The 22,765-nt window shown below is 38.1% G+C and overlaps 1 protein-coding gene across 4 annotated transcripts in view; it reads right to left on the bottom strand.

Annotated features, from left to right (window-relative positions):
* The window catches only part of LHFPL2 (LHFPL tetraspan subfamily member 2), a 114,634-nt gene that overhangs the window by 45,703 nt on the left and 46,166 nt on the right, over positions 1 to 22,765 (bottom strand). For 3 of the 4 annotated variants that reach the window (XM_079330209.1, XM_079330210.1, XM_079330212.1), the window contains exon 2: positions 12,344 to 12,396. The gene's annotated coding sequence lies outside the window, so the exon portion shown is untranslated. Of the gene's footprint in view, positions 1 to 12,343; positions 12,397 to 19,753; positions 19,796 to 22,765 lie in introns of those variants that run through there. The other variant, XM_079330211.1, reaches the window with a different exon arrangement.

The raw sequence follows: 22,765 nt of genomic DNA on the forward strand, positions 1-22,765 counted from the left end.
CTGCATCATTGCACTCTTTGCCAGTTAGGAAATGAGACTAATATACACAAACAGCTGAGAATATGGAACTGATCTATAGATTAAACTCAAGTGAAAAATGGTCTCATTTTCTCTTCACCCAAGAGCCTGATATTCTGACTCCTGTTTCTGTTGGAAACGATTGTAAATATTCATAAGAATATCTAAAGTCCAGATTTATGGACCTATTTTAGAAAGTGATTCTGTTATTAAATGCATTATGTTTTATAATACATTAGCTTCCAATAAATCAAACTGTAAAGTTCTATGTCACATTATTTAACACATTAAGTTTTGCAAATATGAAGGCAAACTTATACAGTCCCTTTGTGAAGCATGGGTATAATCACTTAAATCAATACTTATTATTTCATCAGCTGGCACAGAAAACAAAGTTCCATCCTCAAAATACCACTGCACAGTGTTATTAATTTCCTTTTTATTAACATGGATAATACCACAAAAATATGCTGCTAGCTGAACCTACAAGCATGATCCTGTAAAGAAATGTGCAACTATAGCCAATATCTATCGAAACCAAGTGAGCTCAAATGATTTCCAGCTCTTGTGATCTTCCCATGAGTCATATCTAGTGTTTTCCTTGAGTCACACATTTAGGAGCTTCCACCACAGTGCCCATAATTACACTTCACAATTTCATTACTGTGGTGAGACAGAGAGGAATCTGTCAGTTTACATATATGCATCAAGATACAAAGCATGCAGGCAACACCCTTGGTCACATGCCAGACTATTTGTATCAAATTTTGGTGAAACAAAACCAAGATATAGTTACGAAAGTGCTTTTCATCCACCAATAGTAATTTCTGAATGAATGTGCAGTAAGATCCACACACAGGAATTCCAACGTGTCTTCCTTGCTCTGTTAAAATTTCACAAATGAAAGAATTCCCATTTTTTTCCCCACAGAGAAGAACAAGTACTTATTGGACAGCTTCTGATAGCAATGGTATGCCATTCCACCCACATATAAGATGGAACAAGCCAAAAACTGCAGGGACATAGATGAAGTTAAATCTTATGGATGGGTTATTTTTTCCTCTACTATCCAAATAAAATTAATGAGTGGTATCAGTAAGTAAACAACACTGACTTGGCCTTGGATGTTAAAAGCTCTTATTCTGTTCTATGATTTCAAAACCATTCAAATGCTATTCAAGGTGCAAGCGGGCATGTAAGAATCAGCACTTTATAAAGGTGAGAGAGAAAATACACAAGTGAAGACACGTATTTTAAAATTCAGCTTCTCTGAATACCCTCAAAACTCTTACAAAGTTTTAGAAAGCCATAAACAAACTGCCTCTCAATATCCATTATGAGCATCTGTAAACCCCAACCACTGTTGAGAGCAGATTCTGCTATTGCAGCACTCATCACAACAATTTAAGTCAGTAGAGGAATAAGAAAAAAAACCGACTTCAGCCCTCATTTTCAACACAGAAAGTACTAAAACTTTCTCTCAGGTTGCACACAGAAGGAAGCAATTCTGAATCAGCAACAGATTAAGCAAATGAACTAACAGAGCTCTATCACATCAAATTTCATATTTTAACTAACTTGCCATTTAATATGGACAACCAAAAAGACCCCAAAATAAACTCTCTCCACAAGACACATTCAAGCAAACACGAACAGAGCTTAATGAGTATGGGAAACTTGCAACAAAACCAAGGATGAGCTTCTACAATATGCTGTCATTTGGTAAAAAATGTAAGAATGTTCTCTGGCTGCTATTCTTACAAACATCCCCATCTGGCCTCAGCAAACAGGGGAAAAGTGATGCAATTTTCATGGCACCCATAGCCTCAAACTCAGACACTCATCACCTAGGTGTTAGCAAGCTCTTACACAAGGCTTCTTAAATTACTGTTTCCCACCAAGACCTGAAACTGGCTCCCTTTTAACATCTGTTAATCTAATTGGTTCCTATGAGCCTGTAACAATTAAACCTGTTGTTGCAAGGAGCAGCAGAGAAAGGGGATTTTATATATCCACAGCTGGGCTGTTAGCAGAACAAATGGACTGCATCTTACTCAAGGGCTCTTACCAAAATTCTGTTACTGAACTGTGAGAACAAGAACAAGCCTCAGATGATGCTGACGACCTCAGCAAAGTGGGCTGAGCTCTATGTACTGATCAGTTGCTCTGTCACAACAGCAGTCACATAGGGGAAAAAAAACTGCCCCATTTCTCTTGTCATCAAATACAACAAAGTCAGTCAAAGGGATGACAAACCATGGCAAAGATGGATTGAGGAAGTCATTCAAAGAGTAAACAAAATTTTTTCATTATCTATTATGAAGCTGACAATTTTTTGTTAGCCTGTATTAAGAAGGGGAAAAAAAATGGAATCAGTCTTTGGTTAGATTCAAAATATTTTTTCAAAAGGGAAGTAACGCAAACAAAATGGCTAAAGAAACTGAGCTCTTTACTTAAGCAAAACACATCATTTTGTTTCAAGTAGAAACAACTTTTTTTTTTACCCTTAATAAGAAGTGAAAATGGAACAAAGTAATAACCAGCTCAGTATCAGTCCAGGTCCCTTTGCCAGACATTTAAGAACACATCAGTGTACTCACAACAGATTGTCACCTTGAAAAGGAATTTTCATACATCTAAGCAATGTGAATAAAGGCTTGCAGAGCAGGAGCTGTAACATACTCATTATCATTAGCCTATAGAAGAAAAGGAATAAAAACTTTGTAGTAAGTTTTGCAGATCTCTAAGCACAAATATCTTACACTCTGAGAAAGCAAGTGAGCCTGAGTCCTGCGGTTTTTTTGCAGTGCGCCAGATTAATAAAGCTTACTTCTTGCCCCTTCTACAGTCTAGTTTAAACATGACTTAACAAAACTCTTGTTAAAAGTGGTTTTGCTCCTTGCTCTCTGCTATACTTTCTATTCTAGTATTAAGCCCAAAGCAGCTGGACACAATGCTGAATTAAGGTGACACTATCACAACACTTAGAAGCTATTCAGAAGCTCCTGCAACAGTCTAACACTTCATGTGCTTCACACTTGGACACCTGAAAGTTTATCAGCTCCCATCTGTACTGTTTGGGAAGAACAACTGTTATTTACTTTGTGGGAGACAGAGAATTAGGCTTTCAGCCTTAGTTTCTTTGCTGTCTAGCCACTGGCTTTTATTTTTTTAACTACTTTGCTTTCTACTAATACCTTTCCTAATCTATTCCTTTAATTTTCATCAAGCTTTGTGACACTCTACAAAGACAACTTTTAAACATGTAAATGTTTCTAATAGAGAAGATGAGACTTGGTACCTAGAAGTGAATGTAGAACCTTTTTGCTTCCCAGAGTATTATTGAAGAAAATCTATATATCTGAAAAACCTTTTTTTCCCCCCGTTTCTCTATGTTTCCTTAAACCACAACTACAGACAACTACTACATTCCATAACCTCAGCCAAGAAATAATTTCTTTTCTCTGAAGATTGCAATACACTTCAAACATATAGTAATTCAGTCATTCTGATTTGAACTCTGGCAACATTAGAAGGTTGCTTATGACATGTAGAGCTATTTGACGCTTTAACAGGTAAAATTATTAAAAGTGTGCCAATGTAACCAGATTATTTCTAAGGCGACTCAAATACCTGGAAATACACAAACCTTCTGACAAGCTTTCCATAGGTTTAATGTTTTGAGCTGTGCCTCTAGACACATTTGCAAAAAGGAACATGTAGTCTTTCCAACTTCACAGAACATGTTAAAAAACATGATTCTTCACAGCTGTTCTAATTCCTATTTTATCACTGTTAGTTGAGCACCATTCTAAAATGGAAGTGATTAATTTTTGAAATAATTTGCTGAAATGTAGCAAAAATTAGTGTGCTATTACTGTTCATAGATTTTCTTTAATAAAAAGGAACTATACACATAGATTGGTGATTAAAAGGAGTGAAAACAAATGGGATAAAGACTTCCCAAGTGACAGTCATGGCATCTGGTCCATTTTCTTTTGATCCACTTAGATTATTTCACACACAGACAAAGTAGAATCCCTTCTACATTACACAGCCTTGATACGCTAGTAGTAACTCTGAGGTAGAGTCCCTCCAGCTGCCAGGAAAACTGCCATTAAAAAAAATACAGTAACAAATAAAAGGAACTTCATAGCCATCCATGAGAATGCCAGGGAAGAAGACCTAGAAAATGCTTTAATTGCATTAAACATAATGTTGCCTTTACATATGCAGGAGTATTTCCGTTCTAATGGATTTGACAGTTTCAGGAAAAAATATGATTAATAGTACCAATTTCAAGAGAGAAATATGCTTAACACAATCTGGAAAACTAGTTGGATTTCAAGGGATGTTTTCAATCTCTCTAAAAATTTATTTTTGCTCTTCTCAGATTCAACTTTTCCAATGCAAGAAAAAAAATCATCTGCAGGGATTTTCCCCCCATTTAATAAAATCCATAAATCTTTAGAAATTATAATTTTTTTTTCACTGTCTCCTGCATTAAATTTTACCCTCAAAAGAATCTTTATGAAAATATTTATCTTCCTGCATGACTTCTGTAAAAGTGGATTAAAAAACCATCTGGTAAAGGACAATGGCAACTTTCTACAAGTAGAAAAAACTATCTTGCTTTAGGGAAAAAAGAGATTTAAAGAGATATAAAAAGTGCAAAATCAAAGAAAACAATCAGCCTACACTGATACAGCATTTTTTTTTTCAATTTCAGCAACAGAGAATTTTATCAGACTTTTTAACTATATTTCACCAGAGTAACATTTAATATCGAGAAACAATAAAATACTTATTTTAAAAGTACTTTTCATGGACATCTTCAAGTATTCTAGGAGGCATATGTAGCACAAGATTGACACACCTTTGGGTCAGGTATGTCATCTCACACCCTCCCATTCCTCTCATCCATTCCATGGCACTGAAAATTGGTAATACTCTCTCACTGGTGTATAATCCTTGTCTCAAGTCCTTCTGCAGTACTTAGCAGGGATCTGTGACTGCTGTTCTGAGGGAAGCACTGCCTGTACACAGAACTGCAGCAGCATGATCAGACCACACCACTCAACTGTCAGGGATGCCTTAATGCTTATATTATTAGTAGATGTCCTTGATTAAGTCACATCTCAATTGTCTTATGCTGATTTAAAAATTAGTGAAGGAAATCTGGTGGTTCCCTTGTATTCATAACAAGTTCAGCCAGTAACCTTTGCTCATCAGACTGGCCAGTTCTCAGTAACTATCACTGAATGTTTTTTCCATGGTCTGCCTGTATGAATCACTGGGGTAAAATACATTGCATTCTTACGCTTCAATTCCACAGTTTTGGATGCACAAATTTGAACAGCCATCAACAGATTACTTTCCAGCTTGCTTAGAGGCTTGCTTAGCGGGAGGTAACACCTTCCCCCATTTAGTAGCTTTGGAAAGTAATCTAACAGCTCCAGTAGTTTAGGCTAGAAAGGGCCACAAGGATGTAAGAGAATTCGTCTATGGGACATTGAAGAAAAATGATAAGACAGCCTCAAGAAAGGCAAAAGGAATTATTTATTTCAAGCAGCTCAGTTCTAGTTGGTAATAAAGTACTTGGCTCCTCTACTGAGCTTTGTGCACTTACTTCCTTCATAAAGTAAGTCTAGTCAGTCAGGGTTGAAAGCAGGTTTCAATGATAATGTTGGTGAGTCCTGACACAATGTATATAGATTTCTCCTTTCACTGACAGTTTCTTTATAAGAATATTTATTTTCCTAGACTTTATGATGTCCCTGTTTTTTAAAAAAGTATTTACATACACAAGAGTAACACATCTGCTTATCTTCAGACACATGTTGAACATACATATCCTGCACTCTGGAAACAAGTCAGTATGCTGCAGTATGTGGTAGAAGAAAGGGGGGTGGGGGAGGGAAGAAAGGTAAAACGCAGTGTATTCAGCACATCTGAAAATGAGCTCAAGCTCTTTCTAGTTCCAGCAGCTGCCTATAATGGAAAAAATGAAGAGTGGCCGTTGCCAAAGAAGTGGGCAGTAAGAAATAACAGATGTGAAATTTCAGCAACATCACTGGCTAGGTCAGTTTCACAGACTGCTTGAGAGCCAGAGTCCCTGTTGGGCTGCAGCATTCTCAGAGGCACAATTGCCTTTTTTTGCTGCTGAACTGTTGTTCCTCCTGCTTAGCTGAATTCACTCAGCACCTCACTCATGAATGCAACAGACAAAACATTCATGTCCTCAAAAGAATGTATAAAGGCTCCTCCATTAAAATTAGTCACTACGTTTTCCAAAATCATATTAATATTTCATGTCTCTCTTCCTCAGTCCTGTTCACCCCTTTTTTTGTTTCATGGAAACTTACAGTGACTGGGGAAGATAGGTCCTTTAACACAAGATCTTATTACATGAGGTTCACAAAGAAAGCAAGATCAAAGAAACCAATCTAATCTGTTTTAAGAGAAAGGGCATTGAATGAAAAATGCCCTTCAAAGAGTCAACTCCAATTACACATGTGATTTTCAAGGACTAATCAAGTTTCTCAACAGAGTTTAAAGGAGAAATTATGAATATAAGTATGAACTATCACATCAAGAGCCGCTCCTTTCACTCCATTTGCAGGGTTAAGTGGACTTCAATTTATCAGAAATATGCCTTGAAATTGTAATGTGGATAACAAAGGTAACTGTTACTTTAGAAAAAAAAAACAATTAAAAAGTTGTATTTGAAAACAATACACCCAGTGAAGAACACCTAGTGTCAGCAACTAACAATCAGAACTGCAGCTGGGCTGTCACATCTGTTTCAAGACACTCTTCTGTTGTGTTCAAAACATGGTTGGAAAATGCGGCTCTTAATAAGCCTAGGTTTCCATGCTATGTCTCATCTGGTATATTTATTACCCGTTGCTGAAAGAAACAGTATCACTCTCCCCACCTACTTGCAGCTGCTTATTGTGTCTTTGTCCCTTTTGCTGCATACAGTAATTTTTCATCCAGGTGACAAGCCAGGCCAGCATAATTTCCTGATTTAGTTTTCCTTCCCAGGCAGTTAGGGGTTTCTTTTCTGAATCAGCTGCTTACCTTGAACTCACCTTGGGACTGGGGCTCTGATGTAAGAGAGGGAAAGAACAGGCTGAAGTATTCCTTATGGCATCAGCCTGCAACCTTGCACAAGATCACATGCAATATTAAACTCTGGAAAGTATTACTAGCTTTTTTCTAGTACAATAAATATTTAAGTGTCTTCAGGACTACACATAACACAGTGAGTTTCTGAGAGCTAGGAAAAATTGCAACACTATAGCAACTGCAGGACTTCACAGAGCACCAAAGCATAGCAACATGAACTGAGGCTCAATTCGGGACAAAAGGCCTTGCCATCTAAATTGACAAGAGGAGTAAGAAATTTATTGCCTTTCCTAATATAATTTATCAGATTAATAACAAAGGCAGAAGTTAAATGCAGGAGTTGGGACATGCAGCTCTATGCAATTCATCATACTTCTTTTTGTAGCAGGAACTGCTATTTACTCACTACTTGTGGTATGGCATCTCCATGTCAAGAACTGCATTAGGTTCCAGAAATAATAACATGAAAATGAACCATTGTATTTGCTACCCCATAAGCAAATTATCAGTTCAATACAGTTCACACCACCAGAAAGTTTCCAGTGCCTTCTGAAGGAAAGAACTTGAAACCATAAACTTTTTCTGACTCAGTAACATGTCCTTTCTCCCCTCTAAGACTAGAGGAAACAAAATTGAATAAAGAATCCACTTCTATTTTTTGTTTCTAATAAATAAAGCAAGGTGCAATTTGGGATTAGTACTCTTAGATCATCCTAAAGTTCCCCAAAGAAGAAGTAAACCAAGATGAACTACATGAAAAATAAAAAAGGCAAAGCATGGACACAGAAATGAGATGGTTCAAAGATGAAAAGCAATACAGCTTCCTATTTAATCTGGCTATTAATAAATCCAAATAAATACAGCAACACTGGTCACTGTTATGTACACAGTACAAAACAGCATTGACATAAACAGAACTATATATCCCAAACCATACATAAATCCCCAAAATGAATTTCCTCTCCCCGTCTGTATTCTGCCATTAACTATGTGGATTCAACACAGAGACAGAGAGACCCTTTAGTCACTTCAAAACTATCAACAAGTTTTCTATTTCAGGCTTAAGATATGGCAGGACTTAATCAGAAACACAAAATCTAATGGCTGAAGTCACAAAATACCATCACACGGCAAACTTCAGCACACAGATGACAGTTAGAATATCTTGTGCAAACCACAGCTTTTCTTACTCTGATGGTTGTCACATCACAAGGAAAGACCTGAAGAAAGACTCTGCTTGCTTTCCTTAATCTTGATTTCTCCCAGTTGTTCCCAAGGCACAAGCCCACCAAGGATTCTATCTAGGGAAGTTAGGTAAGTGTATTACCTGAAGAGCAACAGGACTAGCTAGTGAAAACATTTATTTTCATGTAGCAAAGAAGAATATATGTCACATCAGCTGGCAGACTCCAGAGTAGGTGTAATGACAGAAGTCCATGGTCCAAGAACTCCACCTTGATATCAACCTCTGCCAAAAATACCAGCAAGTGGCTGGTGAAACTTTAGCTATTAAAACAGAGGATCGAATCTTCACATCTTCAATGATCTCACAATAACCCATTAGAGTTTTGAGGCTAGCACTCCCCAAGCACATTAACACTACTGTTTTCCAGAGATGTCCAGCAGCAGCATCTAGCACAGCATCTGCTTGTCCTGAGTCATCTCACTGGAGTGTGGATAACCATCAGCTGTGATGTGAGGTTCTGGAAAGATCTTAGCACCCCTGCACTAAGCAATCACTACTTGGCTAGTATTATACGGAAAACAAAAACAACCGGTGCTTTCTCGCCTAATACAATTTCAGAATCTATCCATCATGTTTATTAGAAAAGGCATTTTCTAATTTAGAAAAAGCTTCTATCCTACTTATATTGCAAGAAAAGGAGCACATGCAAGTGAGGAACTATGTGAAAGCTTGAATGAGTAAGCAAAGTACCAAAGATTTTATTAAGAGATTAGCAGAAGGTAATTTGATCCTTTAAAGTTTTATCTTTTTTGTTTATTTATTGCTTCCAGTTACAATCTTATTATTTTGCTATAACTTAAGATTTTTATGCAAATAAGTGCTTAACTATTTTCAAATGTTTCCCTAAGATAAATTATGCAATGCCTTTGAATAAAATGCAGACAACTCGACTTTGCTGTGCTATTGAGAGACAATATTAATTCTATATTTTTTAATGAAGGAAAAGTTATAATTCAATTCAATTTTCTTTCGTAATAATAGATCCTCACACAACTAAACTTATCAACTACACTTAACCCTATACACTGGCTTCCCACCTGCTGCTGCTAACAGTTGCTCAAGCTGTTTTTTAAATTTGGTTATTAATGCACATGCTAATGCTCCTGGTCTGTTCTTAAGTGTCATAGGATATCCCCCCACCCCTTAGCTGGTCAGAGGCATTATTATCAAGTAATTTATATTATCTGTAACACTACCCAAAAAGCAATTCTAATTTAATAAGAGTCTTTTTAATTCTTAAGTATCATGTTTTTAAACAACATCAAACTTGAAAAAAAGAAAACCAGTATTTTTGTTGAATAAAGATTGATGAACTGTCTATAATGCTTCATTCCATCTGTGCACTGATGATAACATGGACACAGAAGTTTAGCCCTTATAATTGTCAGGCAGTGGAGGATGGGAGCACAGGGGCAGATTAAAATGTAGGCAAAAATAATTATCCAGAACTAACTGACAAACTTTAAATTCACTTGTCTACTTTTCTAGTAAAACACTAGGAGAAATAGAGAGGATGTAGTAAATTAGACCTATATGAATGCAGATATTCTAAACTGATGTATTCCTTCAGAGTTGTAACTAAATGCTAATTGTTTAAATTAGGAAAAAACATACTTTTCAGAGGCCATTAAATAAAAAGAAAAAAACGAAACGAAACCAAACCAAACCAAACCAAAAAACCTAAAAAAACAAGGTTTCTTGCTGCATTGGTCACCGAAGTCAACAACACATGGAACAAAATACATAGGCTTAAAACATTCTATGAAAACAGCACTGAAATCAAACAAAATCCCTTAAATCCCAGTACCTATTTCACATAAATTGGCTCTGCCATGGAAACCAGAGAACTAGAAACATTACATTATTCCAAATAACTCTCTCTTTGCAAATGCAGTTTGCAAAATGCAGCTCTTTGGAAGTATTATTTTACTCTTCTTCCATTGGCCTCTTTCCCCAGGCAGCCAGCAATAGGACAAGAGGAAATGGCTTCAAACTGTACCAAGGGAAGATTCAGGCTGGACATCAGGAAAGATTTTTTCACTTAAGGTGGTTAAGCAATGGAACAGGTTCCACAGGGAACATGGTAGTGTCACCATCCCTGGAAGTGTTCAAGAAACAACTGGATGTGGCACTTCATGTCCTTAGCTGATGTTTGGTTAAGGGTTGGACTCAATGATCTTGGAAGTCTTTTCCAGTCTTAATGATTCAATGATTCTCCTTGGTTCTACAATTACTAAGTACAAGTAACACTGATTTTATCTGTCCATTTATAAGGCTCTCTTTGACAGCCTACACCTACAGACAAGGAAGTGCAAACAATATATTTATAAAAAAGATCATAATAAACTATTTTGAATTTTAAAAATTCTTCCCTAGATCCTTCTTGCACTCTTCTCTAGTCAAAATGATATGCATTTGGTACACACAGTGCAAAGAATCAGCAATAAGCATAGGGGATCAGAAAAATAATTTAACTTTACAAAGGATACCACAATTTGCAGAGGGGGAGTTAAAACTACAAACAAAGTTTGCAGTTCAAAGAAAGAAAAAAAAACAGCATGCAAAATTTATTAACCTACTTCAGATTTCTAGAATGATATTCTATAATGATGTATTCTATAATGATATCTCATTTTATAATTGCTAAATATATAAAGTTGCTAAATATATAAAGCATATTATGAAAAACCAATTCAGGCATCATTCCCTTAATACTCAGCACAGGGACCTTCTCCACAAATGAGACACAGTGGGACAATCCAAATTCCCTTGGGGCCTCCAGGAAAACTTCCAGGACTCTCTGGGGCTTTGCTTGCAGGGTTTTTGTAAGATTTCAGTTTCTCTGTCCCCTTGCTACTAGGTTTTTAAACTTTCATCAGAATAGAGAAAACACACTGAGGTGGAAAGAGAAAACACAAACACAGGAATGAGGAAAAGAAGCAGCATAGGAAAGAAGAAAAAAAAAAACCAAAATAAAGAAAAGTGCTGCTGGTGAGGGAGGAGCTGCTGCATCCCTCAGCACTTTGCTCCAGGGGTTCCTTTCTGTGCCCAGGGGTGCTGGGTGCCCTCCCTACATCCATGGGGGCACATCCAGCCTTTCCTTTCCCCCTGTGCCCATCCCTGACCTCTGACCCTCACACATCCCCCGTGGGGTCTGTGTCAGCTCTGCCACCAGCACAGCACAAGGACAAATCTCTGTGAGGACAAAGCCAGAATGAAGTTTGCTGCAGGGTTTATTGCAGCCTGTGGGATGGCAGCTTTGATAAGAACATAAAATTGATATTTGAATTTTACCCAGCTGCCACTGCACTTGGTGCTGAGAACACGAGTTAATAAAAACAGCCAGTTAAATAACTGTCAAACTCAGGCAAATACCCATAAAGCAAATGTTCTCTAAAAAATAGGAAATTAGACATGCATTTTCCTCCAGGAAAAAGGGCAATTAGAGAAGCTTTATAACTAATATTTGGTTTTGGTTCTAAAATATTAAGGATCTTTCCTAAGCACAGCACAGTGAAGGGTTTCAATTAATCTCCTTTGAACACACACATTCAGGTGGTTAAAAAGGAAAAAAAGAAGAAAGAATGATTTGTGCATCAAGATCTGTCATCTCCAAAAAGCTGTAAACAGTATCTTAGAGAGATGGGTCAGGGTACCACTTCAGTAAGTACAGGTTGAACTGTTACATGAAAATTTTTCCAAAGTCAGGGTGATATGAGGAAATGCTTTACTTAGCAAGAGCAGTCAGTTAGACTACATCCTCCTCTTCTTAAAACCTCTGCTTAAAAAAGTTGTCTGAATGCTCTGAACAGGAGCTTGGTGCTCAGAAGAAAATATTCAAAAGGTATAAACTACTGAACATCTTTCTTCCTTCATACAATAGTAAAACTTCAGAGTCAGATAGCATGTGAAAACACAGAAAATATAATCAGAATTTAATTTACTCACCTCTGTTCCAAATCCTTGGATCTTAGTCATCCACTTCAGATGCCTGACAATACCTAGAGAAATAATTGACGTAAAATGTAAGAAAGGTACAGATCCAAAACCATCAAAACAATATTAATGAAAAGTATTGGTGGTTGGAATGGCAAAAACATTGCTTCTAAGAGATTATCTGCACATGGGTAACATTTCACTACCATGCCACTTCTTCTTGGCTAGAAACGCAGCAATCTGGACATCAACCTCAACCACTAAGAAATAGCACAAATCCCAGATTTCAGGGGAGTAGAGTTCAGCCTCCTCAGGGATCTGCTTGGTGAAGTAATCATGGGATAAAATCTCTGAATGGGAGAAAGGCCCAAGAAAATTCACAAATATTTAAGGATCACCACCTCCAAGCTGAGGGACAGTGCATCCCAACAAGGAAATCAGGGAGAAATGCCAGGGCTGCATGGATGAACAAAGAGCTCCTGGAGAGACATAAACCAAAGGGCAGACGGACAGGTACCCTGGAAGGAATACAGAGAGAATGTCTGAGAAGCCAGGCATAAGGCTAAGAAAGCCAAAGCCCTGATAGAATTAAACCTCACCATAGACATCAAGGACAGCAAGAAAAGCTTCTACAGATATGTTCGTGATAAAAGCAAGATGGGAAAATGTGGTCCCTCTCTGCAAAGAAACAGGACATGCAGAAGACTAAGGTACTCTTAAGACTTTTTTGCCTTAATTTTCACTGGCAAGTGCTCCAGCTACACTGCTTGAATTGCAAAAGGCTAAGAAAGACTGGAGAGAGTCCAGGGAAGGACTATGAAAATCATCATAGGATCACAGAATATCCTGAGTTGGAAGGAACTCACATGCAGAATCCAACTCTTGGCTCTGCACAGGATAATCCCCAAAATCACTCCATATGCCTGAGAGCATTGCTCAAACACTTCTTGGACTTTGTAAGACTTGGTGCTATGACCACTTCCTCAGAGTGAAGAACCTTTTCCTGATACCGAGAAAACACAGATTCATTCCTGTTTCCCATGCCACATCATTGCTCAGCAGGGAAAAAAGATCAACACTTACCCATTACAATTTGTGAGGAAGCTGTAGACTGCAGAGTTATGGTTAGGGGACTGGAGTATTTTTCTTCTGAGGAAAGGGTGAGAGAGAACACACTCACTGTGGGACAAGATCAGGTTTGCAACCATCCTCAGGAGTAGAAGATGCTCAAGTCTACGGCATCTAATGGTGCAGGGACCTGATGAGATGCTTTCTGAGGAAACAGGCCACTATCCACCACATTTGAGAAGTTGTGGCAGTCTGGTGAAATTCCCATTGACTGGAAAAGGGGAATTATTACCACAATTTTTAAAAAGGGGGAAGAAGAGTAAGACTACAGGCCACTCATTCTCACCTCTGTGCCCACCAAGACAATGGAGCAGATCTTCCTGGAAACTATGCCAAGTTACATGGAAAATTAGGAGCTGACTGGTGACAGCCAACATGGCTTCACAATGAGCAAATTATGCCTGATGAACCTGGTCTTCTATGATGGGACTGCAATGCTGTAGATGAGGGAAGAGCAACTGATTTCATGTGCTTGAATTTGTGCAAAACATCTGACATGGTCCTTGTCTCTAGATTGGAGAGACATGGATTTGATAGATGGACAACTCAGTGGATAAGGAATTGGCTGGATGGTTGCAGTTAAAGAGTTGCAGTCAACAACTCATGTCCAAGTGGAGAGCAGTGATGGTGGTGTTCCTCAGATGTTGGTTTGGGACCACTACTATCTAATATCTTTGTCAGGGACATGGACAGTGGGAATGAGTACACCCTCAGCAAGTTTGGTGATGACACCAGCCTGTCTGGGGTCAAGACATGGGAGGGAAGAGATGACACCCAGGGGAACTTGACAGGCTTGACAGGGGTGCCTGTGCAAACATCATCAAGCTTAACAAAGCTAAGTGTAAAGATCATGTACATGGGTCAGGGCAATCCCAAGTCTAGGCTGAGAGTCAATTGAAAGAAGTCCTGACAGGAATGAACTGGAGCTGTTGGTGGGCTTTATAAGACCAGAAAGCCAGTCATGTCCTGGACTGCATCCAAAGCAGTGTGGCCAGGAGAAGAGGGAAGTGATACTGTCTATCTGCTCTGCTCTTGTGAAACCCCACCCGCAGTGCTACTTCCACTCTGGTGCCCCCAGCATCAGAAGTACGTGGAACTGCTGAACAGAGTCCAGAGGAGCACATTTACTGCGAGGACAGGCTGAGCTGGAGTTCTTCAGCTTTGGGAAGATTCTGAGGTGTTTCCTACAGGCCACCTGATCAGGAGGAGGAAGCAAATGAAGCCTTCTACAGACAACTGGAAGTAGCCTCAAAGTCACAGACCTGGTTCTGGTGGGGTACTTTACGTACCCTGACAACTGCTGGAGAAGCATCACAGCAAAGCACAAGACAGTCCAGGAGATTGCTGGAAAGCACTGACAACAAGTGCCTGCCACAGGTAGTGGGAGATCCCACAAGGAATGGTGTGCCACTCAACATCATATAAACAAGTAGGGAAGGCCTTGTTGCCGGTGTGGAGGCTGAGGGCAACCTTGGCTGCAAGATGAAGAGACTGTGAAGTGAGTATCCAGCAAGGAGGAACCAGGGTAGCAAGTAATACTGTAACCATGGACTTGGGGAATCTTATTGGAAGAATTCCACAGGAACAGGCTTTGCAAGAAATAGGGGCAAAGACAATTGGTCTTCCTCCAGGCTCAGAATGATGCATTCCAATGCACAACAAATCGGGCAAATAGGGCTAGGGATCTGCATGGATAAACAAGGAACTCTGTCATTACTCAAGTGCAAGAGGAAATACACAGGAGATGGAAGCAGGGTCAGGCCACTTGAAATGAACAGAGAGGCAGTTAGAATAAGAAGAAATGGCACAAGGAACAAAACACTTTGCCTTGGTCAAGGAAGACAGGGGTAGAGACCACCTAGGCAAACCTGACATCCCCAGGTCCATCTCAGGTATAAGAATTTGCATTTGTCCTTGCTTAATTCCATGAAATAGGGTGGCAGGAGTTTAGAGCTGCATTTTTGAGATTACCAGGCTATGTATGTAATTCAGGTTTTTATTGCATTGGTTTAGGAACTTTTGGAGTTCTTCCCAAATAACATTTGGTATTAAAGTGTTATTATAAATTGCACAGAATATACAAATAACCTTAAATGTATTTTCAGATCTTGCTATACTTTGTTAGTAAAACAGAGGAAGAGAAAAAGATGTGATTTTGTGCATGCGTAGTTTATGTGTTACTGCTTTGTAGAATCACAGGATCACAGAATGATACAATAGTTTGGGTTGGAAGGGATCTCAAAGGTTATCTGCTTCCAGCCTGCTCTTGTAGACAGGGAGATCCTCTACTAGGCCAGGTTTCTCAAAGCCCCATCCAACCTGGGCATGGAAACTCCAGGGTTGGGGCATCCATAACTTCTGTGGGCAACCTCTGTCAATGCATCACCACCCTCACAGTGAATTTCTTCTTTACATCTAGTCTAAGCCTGCCCTCTTTCAGTCTAAAGCCACTACCCCCTGCTCTATCACTACACACTCTTGTAAAAAGCTCCCTAAAGAAGACTAGAAGAGGCAGGGTAAGGCAAGATCAGCCCACACAGGAAGCTGTAGAAAAGCCTCTCTCTCACAGAGCCATCCACCTTCCTCACGTGTGCACAAAACTTTAAAAAACCCCCAAACCTAAACCTTTGAAAAAAGAGGAATGTAAGTATTATATTTTAAGGCTGTCATCACACTTGTGGCAAAGCTGACAAGAAGGAAGTCCATACACCTTCCACTATCCCATCACCACACAGGCACTTTCACCCTGCAAAAGGTGAAATTGTCCCAAACAAATCAAAATGGGAAAAACACATGTATGCTCTCACTCTTTATCTCAGGAGCACTTACAAATTTTGCAATAGTTCTGACAGATTTCTAGAACAGTTGGCAAAAATATATAAAATCTCTTTCTTCCTTTCTACTCAGCTAGCTGTTAAGTTTGGTTGCATCAGCTCCATCCCTCCAAAAAAGGTGGAAACACCACCACATTCTTCATTTTTAGCTCCTTTCTCATTTGCAACGGATAAATTTCTTGGTAAAACTAAGAGTGAAAGCGTGTCTATAATAACACAGCCATTGATTTAAAGTTCTGTTATTTACAGTCAACAGAAGAATCAAAGAGACTGGACACTGCTAAGAGAACACAATGGGTTTGATAACATTCCCATGTCACATACCCTGTTTTGGACACAGTAGGAAATGGGTATACTTAAGCTCCTCAGCACAAATACACTAAAAAAAGAACACAGATATATCTGCTGTATCTTAAAACATCCTTTTCAAGTAGCTTTTTCTTCAGATATACTACTGTGTGATACTTCCATGTATTATATTATGGCAAGTCCTGAAATCAAAGAAATATTTGCTTACTTCAAGAAGGTTTGTATGACCGATTATGTCACTATGAATAGAAATAATGCATTCAATGGGTTCTTTGTTTTTTGCTATCAATTCAGAACAACACAAAATGAAATTTAAAAAAAACTAGTATTTCACAGGCGTCATTAAGGCTACCTTCAGCAATAACAGCAAAACAAGATGGACAAAGTAAGTTCTTTAGGGAAACACTGATAGTAGGTTAAAAAACCCTTTACAAACAAAACCACCCTCTAAACTAATGAGAATGCTAACCATACGAAGAAAACAGCTCAAGATACACAACAGACTTTTTTAACATTTCTGCTCGGGCTCATTATTTTCTCTTTCACACAAACCTACAAAAGTATAAAAATCCAGTTTTCCTTTTTGTATTATCTACCTAATTTGTTCAATCTAGAAAATCATTTATATACCTATATGTATCTAATTTAAAGCAATTTCAAGAGTTATATAGGGCAGCTTAATTTGCAAGCTGTTTCAAAGAGAACAGAAGAAAAAAAATCCTTTTTCATACTACAAAAATATTTCCCCAAATGCACCTGTCCTGAAGTTTACACTTAATAAAAGCCATATGTACTTCTAACACACTGATCCCTGCTCTTAATGCCAGTTTTCCCAGTGCACCACCTTAACCAAGAAAGCAGCACAGCAAAGTTTTATACATCATTAAAATGTTTAAACCAAATAACACATTTTTATAATCCTAGCAATTCTCACAAAACTAAGCAGAATAAATACAGAAGCTTTAAGAGACCTGCATTGCAGACAAAAGATTGCTTTCAGTCTTTTACCTAATACAACAACACTGAGTGGTAAATGAATCAAATTACCTTTTTTAAACAAGCCAGTCATTACCAACTAAAGCAAAAATATGCTAATTTGGCTTTAGTAAACTCATTATCTAATATTTGCTTTGGCTTCTAAGATTTGTTTTAGCTAAGCATCAATCTTTATTTGAAGTTAGTAATATAGAATATCAGCCATGAGCTTGATCCCACATTCACTGAAATCAGTGGGAGCTCTTATCTTTAGTGCTATCCACAAGGATAAAAAGATACAGTTTATTTTAAAGGCATTGTAAAGGTACTTAACAAGTTCACTTTACAACATGCCTCTTGAGTCACATCTCTGAGTCACAGGGACTAAAAAGCAAAATGGCAAGTCCCCCTTTCACAGCTGCACCGTGAGTTACACCACAGCCAGTGCTCTGGTCTTGCTAGGTACAACCCTCTACTAACTCAAGGCAGCCTAAGCTTTGCAGCAGTATCTCTACTAAGTACATCCACAGCCACTAAAATTGTTCCTTGGCTCTGTTTTGGCCATAAGGCTGCTCTAGGTGGCCATCACTGAGAAGAACAAGACAAGAAGTGATCCAGAAGGCAGCTTCACCCTGCCTGACAACCTGCTGCCTGCACACAGATGATGAGAGGGACTGGTCCCATGGGCAGCCCAGTGACCATCAGACACAGGCAGGCTCCAGGTCACCACCACAGCAGCAGGGGATGGAAACAGGCACACTGGCAAACACAGCTTGGACTGATGGCACCAGGCTGGGCTGAAACACACCACTGGGTCCCCAGGTAAGAGCACAGGACCCAGAGGAGGCTGAGGCACATGAGTGCCCTGGAGTCCTCACATGCTAATCAAATCCTCTAACCAGGGGCATGCTCCTTAGCAGTGAGCTAGAATCACTTGGCAAGCTCAGGCCATTCTTCCGAAATGTCAGCTGGCTTAATAAGTAACAACTTTTGATGAGTATTTATTAGCATTTGAATTATTGCTCCCAGATTACCACACACTGGCCTGCAAAATCCAAAGTTTACAAACAAAGCAGCCTTCTGGCAGAAGTGGAAGAGAATGTCTCCAAGGGAGGCAAGTCAGTTATCTTTTCCTGAAGGTCTAGAGATGGCAACTGTGGAGTTTTGCTATGTCATAAGCAATTAGCAAATTCTTTTATTTAATCTGTACCACACATACTCTTTAAAGCAACAGATGCAGGGTTTCTTTGGTTTTCAAACCCACACCTCCTTCTCCAGCCAAAGTTATAGTCAGAGTATCATCATGGTGATGAGACTATTACAAATCAATGAAACACATTCCTGCACTTTCCAGTAAAGCTGTGTTATGACTGCATTAGGAACCTGTTTTGAGGCTTCATCCTTAAAAGAAAAACAACCAAAAAAAACCCAAACAAACAAAAAAAACCAACAAAACACCAAACCAAACCAAAAAACAAAACAAAAAAAACCCCTCGAACTTTCCTTACATTTGAGAGAAGATATCTAACAAAGCAACCAAACACAGAACTAGGGCCCAACTTACTAAGACCTAAGAAGCTGTTAAGGCAAAATACAAACTCAAACTTCTCTGTGGTGTCAGGAAAACAAAATTGTTTACTCTATGCATATATTCTACATTGAACTAACTTACATTACATCCTCACAGCTTTTATCTACATTGAGGCAATAAAAATACACACACAAACAGTAGTTTACCAAATTAAAGCACTCAGGTGTAACCTGTGACCTACTTCCACTGAAAAACTGCTTTTTTAATCCTGAAAGACTTCAGTGATACAATGACTTTGCTAAGTGACAAAATCTTGAGCTTAGGTAATTCAATTTGACTGCAAAGCTAACTTCCTTCTATCAACAGTTTACTAGAACATTATCCACCTAACACACCTATCAGGCACTGAAGACCCTAATTTCAAGGCTAAAAATATTACATATTAATTACACATTAAATGGTATTCAGCTCCTCTACAATTTTATGTCTCAGAACCGTTCTTCAGTCTTGTAAAAAAACAAAACCCAAAATTCAAAACCTAAACCCAATGTAAGAAAAACTAAATGAAGATGAGACTGAGCAACATTACACGTGCTTTTCTTGAGCATTTCAATAAAATTATGTTATAGAAATGAAAATCCTTACTCAAGTCCTATCTGCCCAGTTTCCAGCTCTGGAGAACAACTTGCAGTTTCTGCAGACCTCTGAAATAAAGTTCTGAGCCATCTCCATCCTGCATGCTTTTCCAGCTGAAGCTTACAAACCCACAAAGAGGCACTTCCTCTGATGCTAACCCAAGGAAGAGGAAATGAGCTAGCCACTGCTTGGTTTGCATTAAAGTGCATATTTAATTTGTAGATGGGAGAACTAACTAGCCCTAGTGATGGTGGGAATTGAAGAGCAATAGTAAAATACACTGTAAAAAATACAGTAATTGTGTTTTTGTACACCACAGCAAAGTTTTTGTATACCACAGCAATGCTTTTTTAATGTCTTTTAAATTTTTGCCAGTTTAAGCTTTTTTCTGAAGCAAATTTACTTAAACATTGCTATAAAGAAAACCTTTTCAGAAATGTTCTGGCAATACAAACAGAAAATCCAAGTCTAATTTTCCCTGAAGTCAATAACGTTGTCTTCAAAGATTGTCACAGTATGCATTTTTTAAAAAGTTACAAATATCCTTTAAACTCCTCTAAATATTTTTTAATTATTATTTAACATCCATTTCTGAGTGAAACTGAGATGTAAGTTCTTGACCATCTGAAAGAGCACGATTTTGACAATAAACTCTCAAGAAAAAGAGCAGAGATAAGGAAACTCGTTAGTTCTGTCAGAGGCTGATGACATGATGAAACAAATTCAGAAAACTAACGAAATTCTAAAAATTAATGAAACACAAGCATAACAAGGAAACAAACTCCCTTGCGAAAAGCCTTCTCCAAAGATCTTTTTAAAGTATATTAGCATACCTCTCACTCACCTCTCAGCAAAAACATACTAAATAGCTTGAAGCTGTTCCAAACCCTGTGTTAAAACCAAGACATTCAATCTAAACCCATTTAAAATATTACTCATCCAAAATGCTGTTTCTCATTTGGGTTCTACTAGCACCATAAAGATCTATTATCTGTATCCCAGGCAGAAATATTAAAGGCAGAAGACAACTACATTTACTAAGTCTTGATAATGCACACAATGTCTACCTCAACCACATTCACAAAGCCATGTTTAAAGAACATGAAATACTTAGCCATTTATTTCATTGTAGACAAAGGCCAAAAAACAAGATATGGGGGTATAGAGATGTTTACTTTGAATATTATTATCTCTTTTTTTTTCCTTCTGTAAAGTGTATTAACAAAATAATATCCATGAAAGAAAGTAATTTTGAAAGAAAACATGAAAATTTAAGGTCAAGCAGACCTCCCCAAAAACAAAAAAAAGCAAGAGATTGGTCACTTCGCAAAGCACAACTAAAACAGCCCTAGGAAATCCATATGAAAGATTTGTTTAAACAATATATAAACTCTGGTCTAAGTTTCACAGATCTCTCTGAAAGTCAAGCTAAGAGTCAACACATCTCTGGAACATAACAAACATTTCTGAAAGTTTCTTCTGTTCTCTCCACCTCTCAAAACACTGTATTTTGCTATCTTAGTTGGAATTAACATTTTGATTGGCTCTGGCCATTTGCTTACTACCAGAATAAACATAATGATGAACATGAAGGTGAGAAGTTAAGGAACAGCCTGTGGGAGGCAGGAAAATGCATCATTACTAATCTCCTCAAGCCCCATTCCAAGTTTTGGGGGCAGCTCTGTTATTTTCAAGCCAAAAAACCACACACAGCTGAGTCCCTAGCCTTTTTAACCTTTCAATATAATATAAGGCTAAACATCTAAGGGAGTTTCAAAACTTTCAAGGAACTACTATAAACCCTGAAATATGGCATAATCTTGTCTGCTTAACCAAGTTAATCAGATTTAAGAAGCAATAAATTAATTAGAGACTCTCTTCACACCCCCACTCCCTTTTTTATTTTGAAGGGTCAGGAAGGCAAATTATTTCCAGGTTACATGGGATCAAGTAACTGAAAATAATCCTATACATGTAAGCTACACATTTTCACAGATTACACAACAGATTCAATTCAACAGCAGCAGAAAATGCAAATTCTTACGAGGAGGTACTATTTTTCTATCCTCATACATACTTCAAAGAGGGCAATCACACAAGGAGCAAGTATCAATAGTTCCTTTTCCATGAGTTCTGTTATCAGGTACGAAAGAAAGTATTTCCAAGAACAAAAATCCAACAATTCCTAAGGTCTCAGTGACCTTCTAATGCACTGATCCATAATAAGAACTCTGTAAAGTTGAAGCTTGAGGTTCCAGAGTCCCCAAGTAATTTCTCCCCCAAAACTAGCTTTCTGTAGTAGTTGTATGAGCTGTCTTTTTAAGTGATTTTTCCAATGAATGCTAAGGTTTAGAATGCGACATGGGTAGGTTTTCTGACATAATTGCTTTCTTATGGTTTTCCAGCAATTAAACGCTGACTTTAAATCTCTTACAGGCAAAGCTGTCTGGTTTAAGTAATTGCTTTTGAAAGCACACAAATGATATGCAGCCACTTCTCAGTATCCTTTACAGCATCAAAAGAGCTCTCAAATAAATGAAAATTTAACATACTACACAATCTCTCTTTCATATTCATCCATATAATATATTCCAGCTCCATTCAGGTGGTCCCCTAAGGTTTTGGCTCTCTAGAAAGAGTTAAATATCTCAAACAGACCCTTGTCTTGTTCATATATTAGTATTGTTTTCAAAGGGCTGCTCAGAGAACGAAAACTGAGAACAATGCAAATTCTCCACTCCATGCTCAACTAACAAAGCATCCAATCAGTTTCCACTGAGTTCCAGTTCATTTTGTGTCCAGATGTAAGTGATTAACAGTACATTGTTTGAAACTTAATTCCACATCTGTTCTTCTGTGGGACTTGGAAAACAGATGAAGCTTTCTGACAATTGTTTGCAGAGTAGATAATCACAAGCATGTGTAATAGTACCCCAAAGTGCAAAACACCACGAGTCTAAGAAGCTTTTTTTGCTGAATGTTTTTGTTGCTTTTCTAAGTAAGATAAAAATATAAGATGCT

The sequence above is a fragment of the Erithacus rubecula genome (assembly GCF_903797595.1).
Source record: "Erithacus rubecula genome assembly, chromosome: Z".
Classification (NCBI taxonomy): Eukaryota; Metazoa; Chordata; class Aves; order Passeriformes; family Muscicapidae; genus Erithacus; species Erithacus rubecula.